The sequence below is a fragment of the Salarias fasciatus genome, chromosome 1 (assembly GCF_902148845.1).
Source record: "Salarias fasciatus chromosome 1, fSalaFa1.1, whole genome shotgun sequence".
In the NCBI taxonomy this organism is placed as follows: Eukaryota; Metazoa; Chordata; class Actinopteri; order Blenniiformes; family Blenniidae; genus Salarias; species Salarias fasciatus.
In genome coordinates, this window is record NC_043745.1 from 38,470,980 (window position 1) to 38,483,430 (window position 12,451).

A 12,451-nucleotide genomic window follows, 5' to 3' on the forward strand; every position below is an offset into this window, starting at 1 on the left:
GCCTGTTGGTTTATTCGCTCTTTTTTTTTTTTTATGTGTGGGCGGCTGTGAAAAGAGGTCTCTTAAAAGCATCTTTTCTATACGCTGCACAGACCTGATGCTGCGAGCGGCGACTCATTGTAACGCGCACTGCGGCGTCCTTGTGAATAACACGTGCTATTTATACGGAGCGTGTGGCGTGTGGCCGTGTTTGAGCCATTACCGCTCAGCTGCTGATTTCACGAAGAGCGCGCCGGGCCCGAGGAGGGAAACGGCTATGACGACGGTCAGCAGCATCGGGCGAGCCACAGCACCACAGAGACGCTGGGAAAAAACTTCACATGGACGGTGGTTCACACAGCGGCGCCCTGCCTGGCTCGACACTAGTAAGAAGTTTGTACGTCTAATCGATCATTTTATTGGTGGTGAGAGGGTGGATACACGTCTCCCTCAGAACGGCACTCTGTTCTGTTGTGCTTTGGCTCATTAACGTAGGTTTTGCTTATGCTGCACTTTATTTTCACACATATTTGTTACAAACTCAGATTTGATTTCAGGGACGTTTCAAACTGTTGCCGGTTTAATAAGGTCATTTATGAGAAGATTTTTTTTTAAACGCATTTTATGAAAGGATAATCTTTCATTTAACACTAACTATTGGTTACATTACTCAGGTCTAATAGACAGGGTTTATTAACCTGTTGTGTATGTGCATTAATCCCTAAACATCGGTACACTGACTTCCTGCAGACACAAAGACATGAATTAGAGCCATAAGGACATAAGAATCGAGAAGATGTATCATAAACTGATGAAGTTCGCAATATCATGTTTAATGAATAGATCACAAAAAACGGACAAAAATAAGCTTCAATGTGCATTCATGTTTCTGCAAGTCAAGTTATTTGACCGATCGAATGCATCTTTGTCTTGGATGTTTTTTTTTCCCCGACAGTTTGTCGATTGATAATTCAATCTTTTCACATTGCCTCGCCAAAGCTAGCAGCCATCTTGAAAACCATATTAAAAATCATATATATAAACTGTAATGTACACAAGCACCGCAATAAAACACACCCACACATATTCAGACATATGAAGCCTTTAAAAACCCAACTTTGTTATTTTCATCTTTTTAAGATTTTAATCCATTCAAATTTGCCGATTTTCAGAGCGCAAATAAACACATAAAGCGCCCAGTTCCAGAACATGTTCTTGTCTCTGTCACTAGTTTCTACAAACAAGTCGTCTTCACCAGAGTCTGATTCTGATATGAATCATCTGTTGATTTTATATTACGAGTTAAAGTTTTGCATAAATCGGCCTATCAGAGCACCTCCTCTGTCCACGTGGTCATGTGACAGGCTGGACCAATCACATTTACATCCGGTTTACAATGTTTGATATAGAGACGTCCTGCTGAACTTGCTAAAGTCTTCAGAACGGGATTTCGGAACGCTATGGGTGACGTACATCCATTGTATTTACGATCTATGGTTTAAACGGTGAAAACGCTGCTACTGCACATGCGCACCGCGGCCAGAGGAAAGTTATTCTGCACATGCACGGGAACAACACCGACGGTCTCCACAGCGCCATGAAAGAAAGTCCACAGTGCAGGTTTTTAATCAAAAAGACCAATTTTATTTGTCTTATGCAGTTTTGTGAATCTAAATCTTTGTGGCTTCATTACTAAATCAAACATCTGCTCCCACTAGTGGCCAACATGAAAACTACACTGTTTCCAGCATTCCTGCTATTGCCGTGTTAAATGGCATCTTTTTTTTTTTCCACAATGTTGCTGAATAAACGCAAGAAAACAAATCTGTAAAACAAACACTAAGAAAAAATAAACCTAAAGAAAACACCTGGAAGGTTTTGTGAAGCAGGTGCCGTCTGGAAGTGGCATCCTCGTGTGAAGGGGGGGAAATGAGCCTGAATCTGTCAGTTTGGCGAACATGTTGCGCTCGCGGCTCGTTCTGAGAGCTTCACCGCATGCAGCTGAATAATTAACCACTCACATCTGTACTTCTGGTGTCTCCCTGCCATAAAGAACATGGAGGATGAGCCAGCCGGAGCACAAAGGACTCTGGAGTGGCGGTGAGAGCGTGGAGATCGATATCACCCCCAACAGCCGTCAAACTGCGCCGATTTTCTCCGTCCTGCCGAGCGTCAGCTGACAAAATAAAGTGTAGAGGCACACAGCGGCGTCCCGCTGAGGCCCCCTTCAGACATTTATCAATGCAAAGCCCCGTTCCGGATCAGCCCACACAGGTTTTGGAGCTTAACTCTCATATTTTGGAGTGGATGGCTGTAGTTTTAACTGAACACATTAAAGATATGAACAGGTTTGATTTGTTTTAACACTGAAATAGGCGAGTCCGGCGATCGAACTCTGGAGTGGTGTGAGCTCAGTTTGAGCTAAAACGGCTCCTGGGGTGGGATGAGCGATGCATCAGATCACAGTTTGAAAATAGAATTGATAACAAATGATAGGATGTCACTACGGATTCTGCTGGATCGACTCCTGATCAATCTGTAACCTTTGCAGTTTTGCAGGACACTCAGTAGGGCGTCAGGTTATGACCAATCAATACCCAATCTGATCAGGACTTCACCCATTAACAGATTTAAATACTTATCAGACCAGGTTAGCGGCATTAACATAAAAAAAAACAGAGCATCAAAACAGTCTGTTTTATCAGCCAATTAAAACTAAACACGGTTCTGAAAACAACTAAACGCCAGGACTGAAAACTTGGAAGAACACGGATGGATCTGCTTTCTGTTAGTGCTTCAAAAAGAGGACTTGGATCGTTCTCTGATCACTCTCTGCACTCGTTTCCAAATATCTGAGTGGAAAACAATGAGTACTTGAAACAAAAAGACTGGCTGTGGAGTCGCACTTCCCACATGGCCGTTCTCATTAGTCACTGAAACGAGGCTCGACCGCTCGGCAGAGGAGCAGGTGTGAGGAGAACCGAGCTGGAGGATGACAGTCACACTGAGGACCACGGTGCAGACTGGCCCTGCTCTGCACTGAGCAGGAACAGAAACACTCCAGAACACAGCGCTTCCCTTGACGGAACCGAAACACGCAGAAGCTTCAGCCCAAAAAAACGGTGCCCAACTGGAACGACCAAGGAGAATCTGCTGATCTGCAGTCAGGAGCAGATTTTTTAATAAGTTACGAGTTACGAGACATTCGGAGAGATTCATCGACAGCAATACTGCTGATGAAGGAGCGAGAGTGTCAGGAAATCAGCAGATAGAGGAGCAGTCCTGTGGTTCACCTGGAATTTCAGCCCAGATCGTCAATGTGTGAAACATCCTGAATACTGATGCGGACGTCCAGAAGCAGGACGGTTAAACACTTCAAATCACAGGGTCGGGATCTGCAACGGTTCTTGAATTTTCGTTCCAGAAAAGACTCGTGCTTCCACGTCAACTCTCAGAAAGGCCTGTAGTTTGGTTTTGTACTGAGAGACGGCAGTTGGAGCGTTATTACGCTCTAGAACTAACAAGTCCAGGACCAGGACAATGTGGACCAGGACCAGGACAATGTGGACCTGGACCAGGAGAATGTGGACTGGGAGTCGTGAAACTCTGGAGGAAAACGTTCTCATTGCCTCTACTGAGCGTGTGCAGAAGAACGGTTGTCCATGGCCGTAATTCCCATGAGCAGCAGCAGCGTTTCCACCGTCCTACGACGGAGCCGAGCGAGTTTGAAAAGCTTCGCCTTGTGAGCCGTTTTGAAAGAGTTGTGTTTTCACAGTGTCGTCGTCATGGAAACAGACACCAGAAATCATCGTAAACGGACCCACAGTTAGATTATTGAGCTCCAGCTGCCAGAAGACGGCGACTTTCCAATCAACCCCAGAGCGACTTCCAAGGCAAACGTCGACACACCGACTTCACACACTGCTACCCCGGCTCGCTGAGCTGCGCAGATATGGATAGGATTCCTCCAGTTGGTCTTTAATCCATCTCTTCATTGAGGCTTGTTCCAGGTTTTCCACAGAACATGCTTCACATATGAAGTATAAATACATATAAATACACATAAACAACACCAAACCTATTGGAGGAGAATGTTGAGGTACCGGTACCGTTTACCTTCGCTATTAAAATGTTTTAAATTTGCAGTTTCTGATTGAAATACATGTTGATTTCAAATCCTGATTTGTGTTTAACTGTTCCCACACATAAAAATGTAATAAAATTATTTAGAATGTGCCTCTACAGTGGAGACGTGGAGTAACACTTGAATTCTGCCTTTTTTTTCTGGCAGCCCAGAAATTTTGAAGCAATTTTTAAGAAAGAGTAAGAGGACTATTTCATGAAAGTCCCTCCGTAGTGTGTAGTTAATGTCACATTCACATTTACAGAAGCAGTTTTTTTTTTTTTTTTTTCCCATGAGAAAGTAGGGGTGGAGATAAATAAGTTCATCTTCCCCCCACTCCTTTTGGAACATTTTCTTTTTTTCTTTCTTTTATGACAAATGTACTAATATGTACAGTTCAAAATAAAGACAGACAAACAAACATCATTTCAGTTTAACAATATTGTCCTTGTCTTGACGTTATGCCTCTGACTGGCTCTTCAGCCCTCATAGATACTGCTGAGTGGTGCATCATGGGGGATTTGGAAGCAGATGTACGCCATGTTGAATGAATAATGAGTGTGTTTCAGCCGTACACCCCGGACTACAACACTGCCTCCATGACACCTGTTAGAAATTCATTAGTTTGGTGTTTAACTTGAGTACATTTCCAAACCTGCTGCTTTTGTGCATTTCTCTGAACTAACGAGGCTGAATCACTGCCTTTATTGCACAGGTGCCTGCAGTTCTCTTCAACAACACCGGCGCTGCTTGTGCCTCTGTAGCACATTAAAAATGAAAAAGGATTTCAAGAGGACAATAACCATATCAGCAGAAGACAAGGCACCCTTTAAAACCCACACAGACACACACACACGCACACAGGCGCTCATTTTATCTCCCATCGTGAACAGGCGAGACGCGGCGGCGGTCGGGTGGACGGGCTGACGCGGCTGACAGAGGTAAGAAGGTGTTGAACAATCACTTGATCGCCCGCCTCGTCCTCGCAGATGGCGGCGACAGAACAACCGTCGGCGGCAGGTTTGGGAGGGCGGAGCGCCGCAGCTGTCTCTCCGCCGCCGGGTAAACACTTACTTGTGAGGTCTAATTTGTTAGCCGCCGCCACAAAAGGAGAGGTTGTAACTCCACCGGCGGTTGACCCGGTGTGCAGCGCGAGTGAGTGCCCCATTGAGCCAGAGGCATGCCGGGCTCTTCAGCTCCCGCAGTGCTGCTCCTCTTTCCCCGTTTTCTCTCCCGTCTTCACAGATCCAGTTTCTTTCAGCCGCCCATCAGAGGCCATGTAAAGGTGAGGCTGCCTTCAAAGTGCCGCAGAAAAGACGGGAAACTGCCATTTCTGCTCGATTTGGCGGGGAACACTGAGCTAAATCCGTTTTTCCTTTCCTTATTCTGAACATGACTGCGAGGAGGCGACTCCACACACAAGGTTGTATATTCATTCAACCATCATCTACAAGGCCATGTGCTTCTGTTAACTATAACTGGAGATGTGTGTATTGAGGCTCCAATGTCGATTGAGTTTGTACAATAATGTTGAATACTGCGATCGCGAAATGATTCCATTTAAGTAAATAATGGAAATGTGTTTGTGCCTTGAGATTTATTCTTCCACAGTCCTCTTTCTCAGTCAATTGATTTGTTTTTCTGTTTTTTTTTTTGTTTTTTTTTTAGTGAAAGCAATCAAGATAAATCTTTCTTAATTAAAATTCTGTCATTTGGAGTTTGTGGAGCCTGAATTGCACAGCTCACCAAACATCATTTATTGCAGTTCAGTCAGTCTTCTGCCATATGTATATCTAGCTTGTTGATCTAGTGGTAAATTTGTAATATATTGTCACACATAAAGCCCAACATTGGAGGCACAGCAGCGTATATGCGAGCTGATCAGCATTAAGCAGTAACATCGTACTTCTTTAAAGATCTTTAAAGAGCACCAAATCTGACCTCAGAATCAGCACTGGGCTGAAGCTGGACCATCTGGGGGAAACTTTTCTCACGCTGTATAACAGCTGCTGCACATCAGCCATGAAGAGCTGTTCTCCTGCACATGCTCAGTAGACGGACAACAACAACGATACTAACAACATTGATTGTAGTGTTGCAGCTGTTGCCGTGTACACAGACACCGTTTTCAGAATGCTACCATGTAAATTTATTGAACTTTTCAGCCAAAAGTCTAAAAATGATGTTTTCACTTGATAGGTTGTCATGAAAATTGGGTACATTATTGAAACCAAGCATCACAAAACTGGAAATATCTAATGGAAATAAGTAGTTATGGATGCATCAGTGGAAAACACAAAAGAAAAAAAAAAAGAAAAAAAAAACTGGGAAAAAAAATCATCTCAGGCAACCTCAGACTGACTGACAGATAAAATATGACACAGAGGGCTGCCATGGACAGACAGAACAAAAACAACTAAATACACATGATTTTGTGAGAATAAACACATGGATGGATGTATTGATCCCTAAACTAAAAAAAGCTAATGTGTATTGTCAGCCATAGATAAAGACACTACGAACCAAGTTAACACACATTAAATAGACTTAAACTAATCATTACCATAGATAACAATATACCCACAAATTATGTGCTCAACTAAAAACAGAAGTATGGCTGTGCTGATGCCATAAACGTTGGGTAATTACGATGTGAATCAGTGGAAAAACCGCTCCGAGCATAAGGAATAATACACCTTTAAATTAAGCATGTGCAGACGTGAAACTTTCAGCCCTGGAACTGTCTGAGAATAATTACGATAGTTACTTCAGGACAAGAAAAATCAATGCATTCATGTCACCTGCTTTGCTTTCAGTCACAATAAACATTTACGATCGCTCCTCTGGGCCCAGCTTTTGTTTGCTGTGGTTCTTGATACGGTTACGACTGTAAAAAAGAGGAAGAAGAAGCTGACGCTAAGCTGTGATGTTTTCATTTTGTTTCACTGAGGCACAGATTCAGTCGTTACTGCTTCATCTCCTTTCCCATTAAAAACACCAAAAGATGCTTTTCCAAATCCTCTCTCAGGAACCGGGAGCAGCGGCAACAAACACACGACTGAAACTATAAACTTGAGAGCGACAGCAGGCAGATGGTCTGTTACACCTCTGTCCATCTCACACCCTTTAAAATGGAAATGTGCAGGTTTATTGATACGGACCGGGCAAAGTAAGCAGCTCGAGACCGCGGGATCCCGTAACATGTGTTTAAAGTGACTGCCTTTTAAATGACTACACGCCAGTTGGTTATTCTTTCATTAAGAATGTTAGTTTGAGTTCTAACCGAGCCCTGAAAGCTCTGCAGATGTGTTGGTGTCCCGGGGAAAAGCATTTCCCAAACAAGATGAACCTTATTGGGTTTCTGCTCTTGTGAAGCAGCACAAAGACTCCAGCGAATATTAAAAAACATGAAAAAAATGCAAAACGCCTTGAGCCTTATATAACAGCCCATAATCAGCTGCATGACAATAAGATGCATGATAACAAGATCTGGATGTACTTGCCCAAATAAAACACTTAGCGGCGAGTGTATCTGGGAAGGTTTCTGAATACTGATCATCCAGACGTAAAGTGGAAAAGCAAAACCCACGAGAGAAAACAATCTGGAATTGTTTGTGCAAAGTCTTGCAGAGGGCATCTTTTTCTTTACCCCTCCCTCACTCTGCAGGCCATCTAAAGGCAGAGCCCCCATCCACAGTAACCTCCATGTAATTGGATTGTGTGCTTGAGCTGATTACCGAAACAGAAAGGCACCCAGCCAATCCAGGTGATGGGAATCAGGAGTCTGAGGGTCAGAACGCATCTTCATCAGGAAATATGTCAGCGACACAAACTCAAGACAGCTTCCAGCAACAAACGAGAGAGTACAATCATCTTATCCCAACCAGAACCAGCCTATGAATGGCAACAATCCAGAGAGCCTGATGTTCATATAGACAGATGATTTAGATGGTATTAGAGAAGAATCTGAGCTATAAAACTACCAATATAGACTGTAAAAACTAGAATATGGACTTCGAGTCATGACACTTTGGAGGCTCCCTCCGTTATTTTCCACCTACTTGTGAGCGTTTCGAAAAAGTTTCCGTTTCCACCTGTTGACACGTTGAGAGCCGTTTTCACATCGCGTATTCAACGTCTCTGAGCACCACTGTCGTGCAAACGGACAAAACGCAACCAAGGTTTTGCGCTGTCACTTGGAATCACTGTGTGTTTCATAACCACCGGTGGTGGCAGCAATGGGCTGAAACGGCGGTCGGCCACAAAGAGCCCTCCTCCAATGGTCGGTTCTCCTCCTGCAAGTCATTACTCCCCTTTAACATAACCTTGATTTGCCTCGTGCCTGAATGGTTCTCGCCGTATAAATAAACTTGTTTTGCCTTCAAAAGCGACGACTTGGTCCTGGAAAGGAAGGTCGACCAAACCGTAAAGAAGCAGTTTGTCGCCTCTACAGTCCTCTGCTGCTTCGGTTCTGTCTCTGTTTACCTATTTTTGGCACAGTTCTGAACTGTCGTGACCTACACTAGTAGAGATAAAACAGAACCATAAAACACAACCTTTACGCTGCTGATCCAGTAAAACTCACTGCTTTATGCTGAAACTGTCATCAAAAAAAAAAAAAATTAAAATAAAGCAATCCCTTTCCATCGCCATGCTTTTGCTTTTATTGGGTGGTACATTTAGCCTCAGAACGGACTGTCTGCTGGTTCTGAATTAAAATGACTTTACTCGTTTTTCAGATGGTCTTCCAAGTCTTGATAACCTGACAGCTGATACTGATACTTCTAATCCCATTAACAATGAATTAAAATCTTTAAAAATGGAAAATTTCAACCACCGAGTTCTACAAACAGCATTATATCCCAATAAGGGCAAAACAGGTCCAATTAGTACCTCTTCAAACTTAGAAATATCTAGAAAAAAACACAAAGACAAAAGACAAATTGCTTGTTTTCAGCCAATTCTGACACAAATTTCAACTCCCAGAGGAGCATCATTGACAATTAGATTTGGATGCTGTTATTCTGTGTTGTAATTTATTTAAACCAGCCTTAACGATAGTGGAACAAATGTAAAGAAAGGAGGAAACGACCAAACACTTGTCAGTATTTCATTAAGGCTCCTCCTGAAGCCGACGTGACTGCAGCGGGCTTCGCTTTGTCTTCGCCTGGCAGCAGCACGACTCAAAGCAACAGTTTCCAGAGGAGTGTGAAATATGCAGATTGCTCTCCAGCTGATTAGGCCCGAACGCTCAGGCTCTAATGTGATGCAGCAAAAGACAAAGCTCTCAGTCAAACGGCATCATTATGCACGCAGGCTTTCCAGGAATGACAGAGAGTCGGGAGCCATGTTTGTACCGACGCCGTCATCGCGTCAACGCCGGAGCCAGACGAGTCGGAAAATCCAGTTTACAGGTCAGCGGAATTCATGTCTGGGTTGTAAGACGTATTGATCACGGTACAGACATCGACTCACTGCCATCCCCATTTAATACAAAAAAATAACCACATGAGCCATTTTCAGAGCAGTTTATCATGGCAGCTGAATAAACTGGGTATTCTCCAGTGCGACTGCCCATCCTCGATTTCTCTCTTGGCTCTTTCGTCACACAGTGAGAGGGGTTGACAGATATCTGCTAGCTACGCCTCAGTGAGGCTGCCGCTACGCGCCACAGCTGCTAACAACCAATAGAAACGCAGCAGGAAACGACGATCAGAACGCCACTGGCGTTAAGACCGAGTCAAACATCTCCATGGCTCGCCCCATTCAGATAATCTCACACCATGAAGCAGTTCAGCAGCGCTGAGCACTCAGATTTACTGTCATATCTAAGTTTATGAAATCCTTGTGGCACAGTGGCAACTTGTAAACATACCGGTGTGTCAGTTTTACCACAAAATCTTTTTGCATCCTTCATAAACCTTGCAATATTTACTTTTTCTTCACATCCACCAAATCCAATCTTTTTTCTGAACACGTTCACATGTTTTATAACCCCAGCCCCCAACACACACACAACACAGCTGACTCCATGTTCATTCGTCCATCTACTCGGCTTCACCCAATCCCAGCTGACTGATGAAAGACAAGTGAGCAGTCCATCTCAGGACAAACATTCACAACACAGTCAGTATCGATTTCCTCTTTTTGGACGGCTGAATGAAAACAGAAATGGGGAAAAAGCACTCAAACTCATCACAGCTGGACTTGAATCAAATCACTTGTAGTACCAGGAAGATACTGCACAAAAGCAAACATCCAAACGGCAACACCTAAAACTCGCCGGCATATTCCTGTTTGTGCAAGATGTTTCTGTCTGTGCGCAAACTGAAGGTGCCTTCTGTCTCTGTGAGCCTGTAATTTAGCTCTGTGTTTGGGATCTTGGTAAATCGGGCACTCGGTTATCAAACTGCAGTAATTACCGTGCTGCTGCAACGTACTGAATGAATGAGCTCTTATTATGCGATCGCACTCTCGCCGCGTTCGGAGAGTTCGTTCACAGCAAAGGTTGGAGGCAGCCTGAGATCGTCTCCTTCTTCATTTTACTTCCCCTCAGCGTCGACAGTAACCGTGTCTGAGCAGGTATATTACATCGTTTACAAGCTCCAAGACCTGCACTTCCACATTTATGACCAATATAGAGAGAGTGGGAGTCTGAGAAAGCTCGTGTTCTGGAGAGAAAACCAAAAGATCATTACAGACTAACAAAAGATCAGTTTTCAACCTTCGTGGACATTTAAAATCTCCGGTGAACTGAAGCCTGATCCTTGTCTCGTGTTTTCTATTCAATCATTAAACCAAAAATTAAAAGTACAGTCTTGAAAATGTTTCACAGCAGATGTGACCTCTATTTTAATCTTTTTTCTTCCCTATGAGCTCGGTTATGTAGGCGTTCTTTACCACGAGCGCTGGCTCAATGAACATTATGGAATTCACTGAATAATTAGGTAGAATGTACACGCTTACATGCTGCCAGTCTACTTGACATGTTTTCATTAAAGCATTTAATCTAATGCTGAAGGTAGAAACGTCAGGGAAAAGCTGGTCTCGCCAACATGTGGTGGATCTGATTAAACCTTCTCTCTGCAAACACATTTGCCGTCTGCGGTGCTTCACGCTAACGGCACAGCTGCTAATTTACGCAGTGAAGGTGTGTTGAAACGTAGAGTGAAGCTCACAGCGTCAGCAGCTAAACCTACGTACAAGCGATAACTTATGAAATAAACACTGCACAAGTCTTATCTTTATTATCTTTAGTTGTTTTAGCAATTTTCAGACAAGCGCTGTCATTTTTCTATCCAATGCCTCCAAATAGCACGAACAAAACAAGGATCCAGATACAATATTAAAAGCTTATCCTAATCTGGAACATAGTTGTAAAACAGCCCATGAAACTTGGTAATTCATCTTCAGATTGTTTTTTAAGTGTGTAAGTGCCATTTGATCTGCGTTACTGTGATTTACAATAACATGACACATATTTGAAATGTTTTTCATCATATTTTTGTAATATGGGAGTGTTTACCTTGTTTACTGCCACCAATTTTCTTGTGAGCATTAAAACTCCCTTTGCATCAAATTAAATGAGTGAAAATGAGCAAAATGAAAACATAAGACATGTGAAGTATTTACTTCCTCTTCTTAACAGAATGAGAAGGACAAATAAGCCACCAGTATTTGTGCAATCACGCCGTACACTTCAACAACAAAATCCTGAGAGGATCCCTGAGTGACACAAAAGCTTTAAACATTAAAAAACTCCAGTTTATTTGGTCAAACTGTGTTAAGTTTGTGCGAGAGAATATTTTTCTCACCAATTGCCTGCTTTGATGGGGATATCAGCAGATTAAGGAGGAAGAATAAAGACCTGCTGTGGAAGCTTAAGCAGCTGACAGATGAAGCAGCTCTGTGTGAATTGTAATCAAACTGAGATGAACTGATGAGTCGAAGCATCAGAAGAAAACAAACATCTGCTTCACACGACTCAAAGCGAACATCCAGAGCATTCACAGCAGCAAGTGACATTTTTTTCAGCCTGTCAAACACTTTGAGCAGTAACGTCGGTCCTCGGATCGCTCCACCATTATGCGTCGGAAAGAAGAGAAACCCAAATAAAAACGGCACTTCATCACCGTCGATCGAAAATAGATGTCTGAGATGGTAATTAGATGCACCCCAGAGTGCAAAGAAATGATCAAATTGTGGCTTGTCTGTGGGAACAGCTGATGCAGAGGATGAAATGCAAGCCTGGATCTTAAAACACTGACAAGGTGCCAGATTGATTTCTCTCCTCCAGCAGAAACCCAGAGCGGCTCCATTAACGTGCTGAGCCAACGCGCTCTGCCACGA

General features: G+C 43.3%; 1 protein-coding gene across 2 annotated transcripts in view; it reads right to left on the bottom strand.

Annotated features, from left to right (window-relative positions):
• znf609b (zinc finger protein 609b) overlaps window positions 1-12,451 on the bottom strand; it is a 109,230-nt gene that overhangs the window by 72,630 nt on the left and 24,149 nt on the right. The window lies entirely within an intron of this gene.